Raw genomic sequence first — 16,679 nt, 5'->3', positions numbered from 1 at the left:
CCTGAAACACACACGTTCCTCTGCAGAGCAATGCCTTATGCTAGGGACTGAACAATGCCTTGAGATGGAGAGATATGTGGGCTGTGCTAATGGGGCATTGGGGTGTGGTGGCCTGAGGTGGCCATTATTCCCCTGACCTTTGACCTATTAAACCCCTACTTTCAACTCAAGCCTCTGGGCTGCCACACCCAGGCAAACCAGGAAGCTGGAAGGAATAATCGCCCCTGCCCTGGCTTGCCCCCAGTAACACTACCACCACCTCCATCTGCACCATCAGCCCCTGCCCCCCACTCCTCCCATTCTCTCTGGCAGACCAGAGATTAGGGTGTTGGTGTTTACGGTGGAGTAGAGTGGAGTGGGGGTGAGGGGTTGGAGGAGCACCAAGCTATCCGGCTCAGAGGTTTTATCCTGATGGCCGAGGCCAAACGAGTCGGGCGACTTGCGTGACGACGGCATCTGTGCGCGTGGCAATACAGACCGGGCGGACGTCTTAATCTAGGGCTCCTGCGGTGAAAGATTTGCCACCAGCGGCGATGCGTCCGTGTGTGCAAGATATGGGCCGCGCACTGGGCAGCATCTAGATAAATGTGAGCGATAACCAGATGGAAATATCACACATTAGCATGATATTTCATGTCTGCACATGTGTGGCACTGGTTGATAAAAAAGCCCAGAGGGGTTTGGGGCTGCTCTTTTGATAGATTAAGGATAATCTGGGTTAATGCCTGATGCAAGGGGAATTTCTGATGAATTGGCAAACATGTGAGCGTGTTTGGGGTATATGGGCCATCCCCCCCCCCACCTGCAATCGGATAAAGGGAATCCACACTGAGATCTAATGCGGAGTTTGCATTTGGAGCGATTTATTCAGGGTAATCAGTGAGGGGTTTGTTTGGGCCTTTTAAAATGATAGCTTAACTAGGATATTAAGCATGTGCATGTGTGTGCATGTGTGTGTGTGAGGGAGAGGCCGTTAGATGTGGGGGAGGGGAGTTGCGTTGTGTTTAAACAGCAAATGATGACTTCCTTTGAAGCTTTTCACGCCAGCCTCTCTGGATGCTGTAAAACACTATAGCTGCCTGCAAGGTAAAACGTAGGTGTGTGTGTGTGTGTGTGTGTGTGTGTGTGTGTGTGTGTGTGTGTGTGTGTGTGTGTGTGTACATGTACAGTGAGCGCGTGTCTGACTGTTTGAGTGCAATTCCTGCATCTGGGTTATTGCGCGTGTGTTCATTAGTGTACTGCAGAATATCAGAGAATTGTGCATTTTTATGTGACTAGATTGTGAGAATTACCCATTTTAGCATGCATGCGATTAAGTACATATACATAATTGACAAGAGTTGTCCATGCGAGTATATTCATGTTAACTGTGCACGTGCTAGAATTGCACATGTCGGGGGTGTTGCACGTCATCATCTGAATTCCAAATGTAATGCGAAATGTAACGTGAATAATGTGAAACATGAACTGTTTAGCATCCATGCCTTGTGACTCCCTCGTCATGTTTTCAGGAAGGGTACAGGCGGAGCATAGAACAACGGCAGAGCCTTGATCCGGGACTGAGTGCCACCTAAACGCAGGAACAAGCACCCAACACTCAACCAGGAGGAGAAATGCCTCTCGAGTGCAGAAGGCAGCAGACAGTGTCCGCGTAGTGCACAGAGAAGGCGGAAGAGGACCAAGCCGTGTGTTCAGTAGGGCCACAGCATCATGGTGTGCTCTCTACCCCTCCTTTGCCCCTCAGCCAGGTGTGCGGGGCAGTTCATACCGACACAGTGTTTTGTATAAATGGGGGCAAGAGGCACCCTGTGGAAAGTTGCCCTTTGCCAAAGCCAACACATTTTTTTAATGGCTACATAAGCCACACACGTACACAAACCTCTATCCGTGCTTGAGCAAACACACTGATTCTATTTGATGTTCGTGGAGAGAAACTGACCAAACATCTCCTAAAAGATGATATTTAAATGGCTCTGCATGGACGCTTGACATTGGGAGAAAGCGTGGCCTTAGCGCAAGGAGTGGTGAGCGAGACAGAGAGGGGGAAAAACAAATCTTCTTTTGCCCAGTTAATCCTTGATTCCGTTTGGGGAACACAGAGTTCCAAACACGTCATGGTGGAGCATGTTTTTTAAATACACTGCTCCATCACGTCACGTCAAGAGAACACCTTCTTGCAGGACAAAAATATGAAATGCTAGACATGTGAATGACAGGGGACTGTCAACTCATCTGGGGGGTGGAGGTGTAGGGTTGGTGACTAAAGCCAGAGTCACTGAGGGTGAAGCCTCTGATGTTCTCTGAAGTTCCTGATGTCTCCAACCATTAAAATATCAGAGAGTGCGCGAGGGTTAGGCCAGGTCTGGGTGATATTTTCCGTAGTTTTGGAGCCAGTCATGCCGCTCTCAGTGCTGAGAGGAGAGAGGTTTTATGTCTGCCTCTGCGTGGGAGAGACCATGTGTGTGTGTGTGTGTGTGTGTGTGTGAGTGTGAGTGTGAGTGTGTGTGTGTGCGTGTGGTGTGTGTGTGCGGTGTGTGTGCGGTGTGTGTGCGTGTAGAAGAGGCGAGGGCTCAGAAAAGCTGAGCCTAGAGCAGCAGAACCCCATGGAGTAATGCTCATGTAGCCATACTTAATTCATGGGGAAAGAGTCACATTGAGAGGTCTTATCTTCCTGCCTCATTAAGGTTACAGTATGTGTGCATTTGTGTGTGTGTGTGTGCGTGTGCGCATTTATCTGTGTGTGTGTGAGCATACTGAAGCAGCGATGTCGTCACCACCTGACAATTGGTCGGCCCAGCTTAAATTCTGTTGCGATGCTGTGACGCGCCTTGTCAACCATAATGTTATGCGTGCACCCTGCATGCACATGTCTACTTGTTTATGCGCAACATGACAACATGAAGGCTAGAGCAATAATGCCACCTTCCAGCCATCAGGGGGGGAAAAGGGGCAGAAACAGAGGACGAACACGCAGCCAGGACTGCTGACGTGCAGGAGCTGAGCATCGGGACATGATGCATTCAGACACCGAGAGCATGAAAAGCAAAAGAGAGGGCAAAAAGAAGCAGTCCTCAGAAAAATGACACGCTTCCCTGAGTCAGGGGCTCCAGATGAAGCGGTGGGGGAGAAGGAAAAAAAGAACAAAGATGAATAAGTGAAGATGGACAAGAACAGACTCCCAGTGTGAGTGCACCTTGAGCTTCAGATAGAGGAAATAATGATTTGGGTGGGTGTGAGAGAGAGAGAGAGAGAGAGAGAGAGAGAGAGAGAGAGAGAGAAAAGAAAGAAAGAAAGAAAGAAAGAAAGAGAGGGAGAGAGATTGAAATTTTGTACTTTATTGTGTTACATAACAGCACAAAACCTCAATTAACCAATGATGCCCAAAATAATTAAAAAACGCTACACACAAAAATAAATACATGAATAAATAAATACAAAAACATCTACAGATGTTCAAAGTGCAACTTGTTGTCACTTTTTCTAAAAAAATATGGAACGCTTCACGAATTTGCGTGTCGGAGAGGGAGAGGGAGAGGGAGAGAGAGAGGGAGAAAGAAAGAGAGAAAAACAGACAGAGAGAGAGAAAGAGAGAGAGAGAAAGAGAGAAAGACAGAAAGAAAGAAAGTAAGAGAGAAAGTAAGAGAGAGAGAGAGAGAGAGAGAGAGAGAGAGAGAGAGAGAGAGAGAGAGAGAGAGAGAGAGAGAGAGAGATGCCTCCAAGGAGCCCAATTACTGGTAGAAACCCACGGGTGGAGCGAAGAACCAAGCTTCAGACACATCTTAGAGGCTGCACAAGTGGAAGGCCCTGAAGTATTACCTTAGCTCAGCAGGATATAATAGATCCAAATGATCTGCAAGGAGGTTACTGATACAAGGAGATACGCTTGAGCAGAGTCCTTGGGTGACTTCATTAAACACCACTGGACGACATACACCACTTCATTTGCACCACACACACACACACGTGGATGTGCACAGAGGATCACGCCGCACAGGGCCACTCAACAATGCCATGTCAAAAAAACCTAGCATCTCAGTGTCCCGACACTGCCAATGATGCAATCATTCTCATACTGTCTGAGAACTGACTATGCTGTGAGCGTCACTGCCGTTTTCCCCACACCTCAGCGTCTCCTCTTGCCTCCTCCAGCTCATCGCTCCAATTAAAGCTGGCACGCGGCAGTCAGCGCAGATAAGCGCAGCCATCACTCCTGACGGCCCGTCCGTCCGGCATCCCTCAGCCCCGAGCTGGCAGGCCGATTATGCATACTGAATATGCGGCGTTCATCTCTCATGCAGAGAGCGCCGAGATCTACAGACGATAATTCACACTGACGGAGCATACCTGGGAGGCCCACGGCATGAGAAGGAGCGAAAGAGAGAGAAAGATGAATATATTAAAGATGTCCCTCGTGTTGAAATCATGGCAGATTAGGCATCGTGAATTAATATCAGCCGCCAAATTAAACAATTGTGTGGGTGTCAAGCTGCTCGATTTCACAATGTGGGACAATGTCTTTGCTCTCTTCTCTTTTTCATCAAATTATGGCTCGGTGGGTTTGTTTTTTTCCAGCACAAATGGAGGTGTGTGTGTGTGCGTGTGTGTGTGTGTGTGGACACAGCTATAGTAATCAAGTTCTGTTAGCCATGGAGGGTGTGACAAGGGTCAAATCTTCTCCCGATTTTCTGCAAGTCGCTCTCCCAGGCATCGAAGCCAGCCTTAACACAAAAAAATAGTTCTGAACACGATGATGCGATATTTGCGCTCAACGAAGCACTGTGGACATTCATAATATTTTTCTCTCCTTCTGCGTCTGCTTTGACCGAGTCGGCCTCCCGGAGATAAACACAACATTTGGAACCCAACACTGTGAGAAAAGCCGATCCGTCGTCTGCAGTTTAATCTAAAACGCAGGCGGTCCCGCTTTTAAGGTACAACACCGCATATCCATCAGGCTCAGTGCAGGAGACGAGGATCGTCTGCTGTGTGGAAAACTGCAGACGACGGATCGGCTTTTCTTTCCCACAGCTGTTGGGTTCCAAATGTTGTGTTTATCTCCGGAGGCCCGACTCGGTCAAAAGCAGACGCAGAAGGAGAGAGAGAGGAAGAGGGAGCGTAGTGTGAGTGAGGCCTGTACACAGAGCTCCTGAGGGTGCTCACAGCTGGTGGCCCATTTGATTGAGTGTGAAGCCACCGTACACACATGCACTAGCACAGCCTCCACAGAGAATAAAGTGCGTTTAAACAGCGCACTTTGCAAGTACAATAACTCAACCAGGCCACTATCCATTAGTGCCAGGGTTGATTTAGTTAGGAGTTCTCCTTCACTCTTTTGTGATCAGTCATTACTTCGGCTCCACTTTGATTATATCGAAAGGACATTAATTGGCCATCAGTGTGCTGTTAAGTCATGCAGTTTAATTTAGTCTAACGAACATCTCAGGGCCTACTTACGAGAAGGGATACAGCCTGTTCTACCATTAAAAAGGGCATAATGTAATGACCATCTGAGATTATGACGCAGCACTGTGCACAACCTTGCAGATGTCTGAGCAGAACAGAGAGGGGACAAGCATGGGGACCCATTCCTGATTGAGGGAACCGAACAGGGACTTGGCATTCCATTAGGGCTAATTAGGAGGGAAAATTGATTGTGCCGTGCGTTGTGCTCCCTCGTTACGGGTCAGTCATTTGTCAACTCCTGGCGGCCGCATGACGCGAGTCGCAAATGATGACTGGATCAGTCAATGGCTCTCCTGATGAGTGCATCGCTCAAAAGAACCACCGACTGTCAAGAGGGACAAAAGCAAGCACTCCGATGGCACTGACAACTCCATACAGTTAAGACTGTTACATGGCTATGGCAGAATAGCACAGTGAGTCACGCTCCATCCGCAACAATGGCTTCCCTGTTGAACTGAACAAACAGGGGCAATAATGAGCCTTTATTCTTTCAGGAGATGCGGATTCCAATGAGGGCGATGTTGTGGAGGTTGGACTGGAGATGATGCATGAGCGCTATTCCATACCCTGCACACCGGCCCCCCTCCCCTCCCTCAGTTCCCTCACATTTTCTGCCACATCAGGCGTAGTCAGAGCTCTGATCAATCATTTTCACGGTGTGGCCGCCATCTATTCTTCCGTGGAGCCATAACTAATACGCCAAGATGATTCAGAGGCAGCTCCTACTTCACACTCATCTATACTGCTGACTGTTTACCAATACATATCCTTACCACTGTGAGTAAGGCAGAATGCCCTCTGCATTCTCTAGGCCTCTATGTGGACTCCAGAGCTGAGTGCCCAGTGGTGACCAAACACAGATGTCCCAACACGGCACGACACCTGGAAAAACCACAAGCACTCAATAAATCAAACAACACCAACGTGGTGGTCATTCATTTACTGACCTCATCAAAATACTTGTCTATGGTACAACCCACGGAAACAATATGTTAGTTAACCACAAACACCCTATCAGTTCCACAGTGACTAACCCAGTGTTTCCCATACATTGACTTATTTGTGGCGGCCCACCACAATATCAACATTGACCACCACACAATGATTTTCCAGGTCGTACTAAATTGTGCTTTAATCTGGTTAGCATCATAACCATGCTGCGCTAATTTGTTAAAAACTGTTGCATTCAAGTTAATTCTGCAAAACCTACCACCACAAATAGAATTACATTCTGTGGGAAACACTGTAACCACTCAACCACTTATCTGATTGACACAGTTTCCTGGCATATTGAGCATATTCATCAGCAAGATGAGAACAGATGAGAACAGATGACCACAAATACCACCAGGAAAAGCTCAAGACCTTCAAAAGTTTCAACAGTACACAGCAGTACACCACGAGTGAGCAAGCAAGTGTGACTGGGAAAGTAAATGAAGGCGAGCTAGTGGAGTGCGTGACGAGTCACTGCTTGTGAGGCTTAGCCAGAGAAGAAAGGATCTGGACAGTACACACTGATAGCAAAAGATAGCAGCTACATTTCCCTTCTACTGCTCTGACAAAACAAATACAGGTCTCCTTTTGACAGAGCACAAACTGACAGTACACATACACCAAGGAGTCAAAAGCACATCTGCGGTGCCATTACAAAGACCACACAATAGTGACAATCAGCACCAAGCATGAGGTGCGTTCAAATTCCCAAACACATGTCCAAACACTCCATCTCAACAGTAACCCTCTGTCCAGTTCGGCTGTTCCGTCACAGGTAACTACCTCCTCAAACTGTGAGTGTTCACAAACCTTCAGGTTAAAATCAAAGCACACAGAAAATTGTTTACAAACGTTTACCTATGTTTGCAAATTTGAACGCATCTTGAGTGTCTCAACTGTAATGGCATTTTAAATCGTATTCTTCACTGCACCTTGCCAGGTCCCAAACTACCACTGCACCCAACAAATCTACACATTAGACCAGCTGACAACAGTGTTTACTTGTTATTTAAGAACAATCGACTGCTTATACACTTGCACAGTGAACTTGTATGGAAAGACCAGACTACCTTTCATGGGGATTGTTACCTCTTGTTAGGAAAACAGATTCCTGCAAAAGCCATTTGGTGCAGGCTTTGATTATGGCCCTTCTTGTCTCTGCCTCTTGAAACTGCATGAACAGTGGCTGAACCAACTGTGCAAACGAGGACGAATGGAGAAGACAGGGCATGCTCCTGCCTGCGAGTGTTTGTAAATGACTGATCGTTTTAAAAGGGGTGTGTGTGGGTTTGTGTGTGTGTGTGTGTGTGTGTGTGTGTGTGTGTGTGTGTGTGTGTGTGTGTTCGTTCAAGACCCCAGGAACATGCTGCAGCTTGCCAAGACTGATGAGCCTCTATACATCTGTGTGCAACCACATCACACTCCCCCATTCCTTGTCCCTCGCTCCCTTACTCCGTGTCTTTCCCCCGAATCACTGATCTGGTGCGATGGGGTCCCTGCTGACAGGCCAACATATGTGGACCTCTGCACCAGCTCACTGGAGAGACACAAAACCAACTCAAACAGAACCGCATACATCAGAACCTCAGATGAGAGGAGGGGGAGAGAGAGAGGGGAGGAGAAGAGAAAAAAAAAAAAAAAAAAAAAAAAAAACCCTCTGCTGTCCAACCCGTACCCCCATATTTCACCTGGCCGCTAGTTCAACGTGGCCAGTGCTTGCTGTCCCTCATCTTTCTGTCTTTCCCTTTTTCTCTCCTCTCGTCCCCTTGGGGCTTAGCTCCTCTCCATTACCTCTACATCTCTCCGCTCTCTTCCCCCGGCCTCTAACACATAGTTCCCTTACACTCGCTGGTTCATTACTCTGGCGCTCGTGCTGCAGGAAACAGATCCGGAACATTCCTGCAGACAATTAATAGCTTGAGGCGCTTGTTACTGACGGGCTCCTGCATTTCCCAGAACTGCGCACGAAAAGGGGCGAGCCACACCCTCGCCTCATTGCCCTTCCCCCCCCCCCTCCTTTTTCTCCGCACTACCTGCCTCACAGATCTCCATACTTTACACAAGACTGTGTTCTATTTATCCATCAGACACACATGGTCACAATGCCTGTGCCCAATCACACAGGAGGAGGCGAGGAGACACAACGATACTGAGGCGAGGAGACAACGATATTGAGGCGAGGAGACACAACGATACTGAGGCGAGGAGGAGGAAGGAGAGGATAGGAAATGGGCGAGGAGGAGGAAAAGGAGGAGAGAAAAATAGAACTTGAAAAGAAGGCTAAACAGAAGAGACATTCTAATGGGGAGAAGAGGGGGGGGCATCCCAGATTTTTCAGCTTACGTCGCATTTACATATTCATTTGGCAGATGCTTTTATTCAAAGTGAGCGACTACTGGGTCAGAACACAACTCCGGAATACAGATGGAATACATCTTCCAATACGAGTTCTGAATGCCGAGACACAACCCAATTACTAGTAGGCATTAAAAGTGGAAACTACACTAAAGCAAGACCTTAAGGGGAATGTTTGCTAAAATACAACTGTAGGCCTACATCTTTAAGAATCGCAAAGGGCTTCATTAGTATACATTCTTCCCAGATGAGGTAGTTTATTTTAAAGGTCCTTTATGGGTGTGGACCACGACGGACATTATGCAACCCAAAACTGCCACCTCTCCACTGAACGGCACCCCTTCCCCCATGTCAGGTTGTGGCGGTGCAGTCTCCAGTTTCATTAATCACAGCCTTAGGCTGAAAGGGTGGCAGCGTGCAGCGCTGGGCAGTGATGGACAGCCTGGCTGCTGGTTGTTTGGCTCTCGTCCCCCCCACACCCTCCCGACCCTTTTCTCCTTCCTCAAGCCCGTCTGTTGTAGCTCAGGTCTGGGCTGCTGTGGCACGGGCCCGTGGCGGCCGTCTACTGTATTCGCTGGTCTCACTTGGCAATGTGCCACGTCAGCTTTTCAGCAGCTTGCAATCAACACCACTGTGGGCCAGCCACCCCCTGTACACACACACACACACACACACTATCACACTCCCCAGTTAAACCCCCTTCTCCCTTCCAAAATTTCCAGCCCACCACACTCCATCACACACACAAACACACACATACACGCAGAGTGCACACGGGTGAATGCGCAGAGACAGACAGACAATTGCACCCATACGGCCCATAGAAGTTCTCATCTCCAGTTCATTTCATGGTTTTGTCCTTCAGGCCCGAGTGTGCAGAGCATGAACACAAATCACACAGTGCGACTGCCTCCACACACATACACCCAAACACCATTTTATTCACACCTTTCACACACAGCCGGCACGCCTGCAACCTACTCCTGTCGCCTTGGTGACAGTTGAGGCAGAGACTGGCTGCGGGTGACGTTGACAAATGTCCTGCCCCAGTCCCCGTCTGCTGGACCTCGAGAGAGAGAGAGAGAGAGAGAGAGAGAGAGAGAGAGAGAGAGAGAGAGAGAGAGAGAGAGAGAGAGAGAGAGAGAGAAAGAGAGAGAGAGAGAAAGAGAAAGCAGCCATGTCCTAGACAAGGGCATCTGCACTGCGTCAACCCTGAGGGGGTCCAATTCAAACCTCCACACGCTCTCCATTCCACTCATCTCGTGCGTGGCTAATTCACTACAAGACCAATTAAAAGGCAGCGGCAACGCCGCTCTCTCTTACCTTACTTTCAATTAATCATCAATCAGTCAGTCTCCCTCCCTCACTCACCCACCCACCCTGTAGGGCTCCATTCCACTCCATTCCAGCTATTACTGGTGGTGATATTTTATTCACCTGCCCACGTCTACGTCTACACACACACACACACACACACAGAGATGATGGAAGGAGAAATTTGCCATGGCGATGAGGTCACTCGGCAGGACCGTGGGCCTGCAGCCCAGATGCCCATCAGGGGGCCCATCCATCATGGCGCTGCCACCCGAGTTAGCACAACGTCAACACTAGCCTAGAGGCCCGTGAGCCACCCTTTACACCAGGTATCCTGCTAGCATTCTGAAATACCTGTGTACCCTACAGGTCAAGCTGATTACACCCTCTGTCCACCCAACCAACTGGACTGCAAAAACAAAGCGAGCGTAGCCTATCACTCGAAATCGGCAAGAGTACCAACCCCAACCCTGCATCTACAGGGGCGTCATTAGCGACTGGCTAATGAGTCAGAACTGCATGGCCTACCGGGTCATACACTCATTATGGGGCAGAGAAACAGCATGGAGGCAGCACTCAGGAGCAGAAATGGAAGAGGAGGAGTGAGGTTAACAGTAGAGCTGCAGAGTAGTAATGCCAGAAAAGTGATTATTTAATCATTATTATTATCAGCTCGGGCTCAGTGGTGAGGAGATGAGGAGATTGAGGGAAACATACCAATGAAGAACATCAGTGGCTTAACGGCAACGTTCATTTGACGTCAGCTGTGAAAGGTCTTTTTTTTGTTGTTATATATAATCTTGCAAACTGGCAGATACGTTTACGTGTTACGAAGCAAAATGGTCAAACACGGCTTCCGTCCATTACACGAGAGAGGCTTTTAAGAGTGCGGAAAGCAGAGAGCTGCTGCACTGCTTGAGCCGAAAAATCATTCATTAGGCCGTCAATAAGCCAATTAGCTTCGGCCCCGTTTTCTGGCTGCAATCCCCGCTCCTAAACTGCAGCACTTTGAGAACACGTGCTGGCATCATCAAACCAGTCGGCTTCAGCAACCTGGTGGTGACGTTCAAACTCAAACTATTTCTAGGTGTATAAAAGGGACCTGACCTAACACAGAGCAACACACATCGAATGCCCATTAACTATTCACTCATTCTACAGCTGCAGGCACAATACAGGTCAATCAATGTGTAGGAATTGTGTTGTGTTTGATAAAACATAACTGGCAGAGTAGAGAGGGAGAGCTCAGGAGCAGGTGGTCTCATTACTGTCTGGAGTCTTGGTTTATCCCCTGCTGATTTCCATGTAACACAAACACGCACTCTCTCTCCCTTTCTCGCGCACGCACCCACGCACACGCGCACACACACGGTCCGCAGCAGTGGTGGAGGTGGTAAACAGTGGTGATGTCGGTGTGCAATGTGCTTCACTTTACCCATTGGGACCTGAGGCTGCAGTAAGTCAGTGGCCACCAGACAGCATGCCTACACTTTGGATGGCTTACAGGAAAGCCATTACAGAGTCCAGGGGCTCTTTAACTCCGACAATTAATCAATTCTGTTGAACAATTCACTAAAAAGAAAGCAATTATATAAAAAAAACACAGACTGGCAAGAAAAATTAAAATGCGGCATAAAGGGAATACATTTTCAGAGGCTTTTGTTTTTTTGTGGGTTTATAGAGTAATTCTGGGAAATGGGCAAAAGACACACACACATACACACACACACACACACACGGATGTGTGGTGGTTTGCAGTATGGACCACAACCAAGTCTCAAGTTTTAAACTGCACTTCATCAGCTAGAAGTAGTGCAAAAGCTGTGCTGGCTGCCAGGAGAAGGCAAAAATAACATGCAACACCATAACAACGGTGAAGACAGTTCGTCTCCACGCTGAATGTTCAGAGTGCCGACTGTACCGGCTGCAGCTGGCTGTGCTTTCAAGATAAGAGGAGAGGCTGCATGCATGACACTCTCCTTTAAGAGAACACGGAACACTGCTTTTTACCAGCACTGCCTCGAACGTTTCCCCTAATCTCCTCAAAATGAAGCCACAGTCAGCTTCCTTACCTCGTCTCCTGAACTCCCATCTCACCATTTTCAATCTTCACTGTTAAGTCTCCCTCCCTCTGACTGCCTCCAATCCCATAACGTCACTTTATTCCACAAATCTGTCCCTCCAAACCTCTTTGTCCCACTTCCTCCTTTCCATAATCATATTCCCCTCATGTCCCGCTTAATTTTGCTCTTGGCTTTCTTCCACAACCCACCCCCCACCCTCCTCTCCCACCTGTCTCCACTCTCCATCACCATCAGGAGGCTGGTCTGGTCTGGCCTCTGTATGTACGGTGTCGTTCAGGTCCACCTGCAGTTTCTCATGCTCGACCCCAGGGACACATTAACCGAGGCTTACCCAGACCAGAGGGCAGAGGGCAGGGGGGGGCATTAGGGCCTAGCCCTGATCAATCAGATCAATGGGAGCGATCAACTCTACAGTGCTGTGGTCCACGGCCTTTGGCTTTACAGCTCGAATCACAGGAGCCGGTGGTGCCTGGAGGGGGGTGTAGAGTGCAGCCGTTAATCCTGTTAGGTGGAAGCCCATCCCAGGGGCCAGATGGACAGGATCGAGCTCGCCGTCCCAGTGGAGGAAGCTAACTTATTAGCGCTCGGCCATATGGACTTGACACACAGCCGGCACAGTGGGGAACATATGTGAAAAAAAGGGGAAAAAAAGATGACAAGAGAGAGTCTTTCTATGCATGGGAGAGAGTTGGGGGAAGGGGGAGGGTCGAGTCCCTTGGTGTAGTATGTGTGAGACAGGGGCCTGGGCTTACAGGGAGGTGTGTATAGCATTTTGTGTCTGAGTGTGTGTGTGGATTGCACTCTGTAGGGGAGGTCTATTTGTGTCTTCTGCGTGTCCTCTGTACTTTGGAAGAGAGCCTCCCTCCTGTCTTGTCCTCTTTGAGATGCAAGACGCAGCTAGTGGGAGAGTACAGCTCCTGTCAGGGAGTACAGGGCCAGGGTAAACACACAGAGAGAGAGAGAGAGAGAGAGAGAGAGAGAGAGAGAGAGAGAGAGAGAGAGAGAGAGAGAGAGAGAGAGAGAGAGAGAAAAACAAAGTGGACGCCACCAGAGCAGACAAAACACAGAGATTGTGCGGAAGGAAGTCCGAGCGATGCGAGCAATGGGAAAGCGAGATAACGCGCCGGCGCTCGCCCCGGCGAGAGGTCACCTCGCAGTCTGTGATTGAGCACCGGGACCGGCGCACATGAAATGCACAACAGCTTGAGTTACGCGAATCCATTTGTGGCTGGGGCCACAGGCCCTCCTCTGCCATCCGCCTGCTCTCAGCCACATCACAGGGAAGCGCAGCGCTGCCACTGCAGCCCAGCAGGCGTGGGCAGCCAAGGAGGCACGTAGGCAGGCAGGGGACAAGAAAACGAGAGGGAGAGAAAGAAGAAAGAAAGAAAAAAAAAAAAAAAATCAGAGAGAACACAGAGGAAATGAAAGAGGAACAGCAGATGCCCTGCGTGGGGCTGGCTTCGGCTTCTGCCTGGGTAACTGGCATTAATCAGCGCTGCTCTTGTTCCTCGCATGTCGGTGTGGTGTTTATTCTTCGCCGGAGTGACACACACACACACACACACACACACACACACACACACACACACACACACACACACACACACACACACACACACACACACACACACACACACACACACACACACACACACACACACAGGCATCTCTGCAGGCAGTGAAGTAGAGGAGAGGAGAGGAGAGGAGAGGAGAGGAGAGAGAAGGGGGGGGGTGGAGGAGAGTGCAGGGACGGGTGGGGGGTGGTGACAAACATTCCCTCTCGCCCAAACGAACCATAAATTATACAAACACATTCGAGGCTCACCGAGCTACTGGGCAGAGAGAGGGAGGGAGAGAGGGAGGGAGAAAGGGAGAGAGGGAGGGAGAGATGGAGCAATGAATACAGGTAGATACACATCTGAACTACGAGAGAAGACACAGATAATAGTATGGGGGGGGGGGCTAGATAGGAAGGAGGAGAGTACTGATAGAAACAGACGGGCAAACGGTTGTGAAGACAGTGTGAGACTGGACAGGATAAAAAGAGGAGGAGAAGAGAGAAAAGAGTGACCAGAGGAAAGGGAAATGAAAAGGCAGCCTGCCCTGGGCCAAGTGGAGGTTGGAGGTTTAGGAGCGACAGAGTGAGGGGAAGGAAAAGGGAGGATTAAAAAGGTGGCTGGCTTCCTATTTCTCAAGCCACCCAAGAGCGAGGATGGCTGTGAAGAGATGCAAAGAGAGAGAGATGGCACAGAAAACGAGGCTGCATATGACATGATCTTAGAGACTTCGGCGGTTTCATGGAGCAAAAGACAGACTTCAAGATGTCCCCTGGTGATAGCTCTGATGCAGAAGAACACTGGGAGTCGCCTGAAGTCTTGAGAGCTTTGGAGTGCTTTAACCCAATCCCCCCCCCCACCCTACACACACACACACACACACACACACACACACACACACACGTCTGAAGTGACATTCACAGCTCCAAATGGGAGCTCTTTTGCCCATTTGCAGCTTTAGCAAGATCACACCAAAAGTAGCCTTTTTCATCTGGAGAGGATGAGGTGTTGTGTGGGGGGGGGGGGGGGGGGGTGGACCAGGCTGGCACACGTGAGGGCTGGACAGACATCAACCTTTGATACGGCCGACTGCCTCCCGACACGCCGGGTTACGGAGCTCACAGCGAGATGTGTCAGAGGGGAGAGAAAAATCTCCCGTGCGTGTGAAGACTCACTTACCTTTGTCTACCTGTTCTCCCCTGCACCGGCTTCAACGTCTCAATCTTTAATAAGCCTGGTCCATCTACCTTCCCATCTCGCTTCTCAATTTGGCTCAGAGTGTGTGCGTATGAGAGAGTGTGTGAGTGAGTGCAGGCGTGGGAGTGTGTGCATGTGTGTGTGCTCGTGTGAGCTTGTGTGTGTGTGCTCGTGCTGTGAAGTGTTTACACGTGGCTCATGTGTCCTCTAATTCTCACACACACACACACAAAAGTACATTTGGAGGGTGACTCACGTCGGTGTGAACGGTCAATCAGGAACTGTCAACAGTACCTGCAGAGAGAGAGAGAGAGAGAGAGAGAGAGAGAGAGAGAGAGAGAGAGAGAGAGAGAGAGAGAGAGAGAGAGAGAGAGAGAGAGAGAGAGAGAGAAGAGAAAAAAAAAGAAGAGTGAGTAACAGAGAGGGAAAAAAAGCTGGAATCAAGAAGAAAAGACTAAGGGCTTCATTAAGGAGCCAACTCAAGGCTTCTTTGTAAACGAGCCCCTGCTGCTCACATCTCCATCAATACGAGCCGCTCACCTCTGGTCTGCCTTCAGACGCAGAGATAAATCAAACACAATCGAACAGAGGCCAAGACAGCACAGGGGGAGAAAATCTGCCTCTATTAAAATCTTTAATGGCTGCACGGCTGACAGACAATGATGGCTGCGGAGCTCAATCTTCTATTATACCTACAGGCCGATCGCTGCCGTCAAGACTGATGGAAGGCAAGCAGAGAGGAAGCCAGAGTGACAGAGAGAGAAAAGGAGAAGGAAGCAGAGGCAGAATACAGAACATGGTTTACTCTGACTCACCCTCTACTGCTTACATAACAAATCTCTTTCACATGAACATGTACACACCATAGACTGTAAAAAAAGACACACACACAGACAACTTAGCCTTAACATGATCTGGCTGAGAGGGAGGGAGAGAGGGAGAAAGAGAAAGAGAGCGATGAAATGAGGGCAAACGAGAAGGAGATGAAATGGATAGTCGCATGGGAGCAATGAGAAGACACAGAGATTCCGGGTGAAAGATAGGACTCTAGTGGCAGTGACCAACGCTGGCCCCGCGAACTATTCTAGGATGACCGATGTGGGCCCTGCAAAAGTAGGAGATGTTGAGACAGAGAGGGAAAGAAAGACAGCAAGAGAAAGAGTAGCTGGAGTTTTTGAGGAGCATGCATCTCTACCTCAGCTTAACCTGCTCTGCTCCAGTACACAAAGCTCTGCTGCTGCCCTGGGTCACAGCAGGTGGTCAGCATGAACAAGTTTGGGCTCGGAACAATGAATAATGCATCCACCTGCCCCCTCCTAAAACACACATCTACAGCCAGCCACCTAGCTCTTACATGAAAGATTAATAGCCACACTAAGATTTACATATGTACTGCCTTACTCCTGGACACTGCGCTGTTATTATACCACTGGGTGCTGCACCAGTGTGTGCTGCACCGGGGCTCGGTCTCTCGCTCACACACACACACACACTTTTGAGGCTGGATCTGTCACTCATATGTAAATACACTGCACTTGTGACCTCCTCCAACACTTCCGGAGCTACACACACACACACACACACACACAGCTCATAATGCTTGGTCCAGAAGGGGGATGTTTCCATTGTTTGGCGTCTTAAGACAAAACAAATCTTATTTATAGCTTAACGGCGCTCCTATGATGCCGCTGCCAATTAACGCCTGTGCAGACACAAA

General features: G+C 49.1%; 1 protein-coding gene across 4 annotated transcripts in view; it reads right to left on the bottom strand.

Annotated features, from left to right (window-relative positions):
* The window catches only part of ndst2a (N-deacetylase/N-sulfotransferase (heparan glucosaminyl) 2a), a 118,081-nt gene that overhangs the window by 67,634 nt on the left and 33,768 nt on the right, over positions 1-16,679 (bottom strand). For 3 of the 4 annotated variants that reach the window (XM_076285872.1, XM_076285874.1, XM_076285871.1), the window contains one exon: positions 15,219-15,256. The exons of the other annotated variant lie outside the window; for it this stretch is intronic. The gene's annotated coding sequence lies outside the window, so the exon portion shown is untranslated. The remainder of the gene's footprint in view (positions 1-15,218; positions 15,257-16,679) is intronic. 4 annotated transcript variants of the gene reach the window in all.

Source organism: Alosa pseudoharengus, unplaced genomic scaffold (genome assembly GCF_046254945.1).
Source record: "Alosa pseudoharengus isolate Yale_2024_CS ecotype anadromous, Long Island Sound unplaced genomic scaffold, YU_APseudo_1.1 YU_APseudo_1.1_scf_15, whole genome shotgun sequence".
Classification (NCBI taxonomy): Eukaryota; Metazoa; Chordata; class Actinopteri; order Clupeiformes; family Clupeidae; genus Alosa; species Alosa pseudoharengus.
Note: the sequence above shows the minus strand (reverse complement) of the source record. Positions and strands in the feature narration are given on the sequence as shown.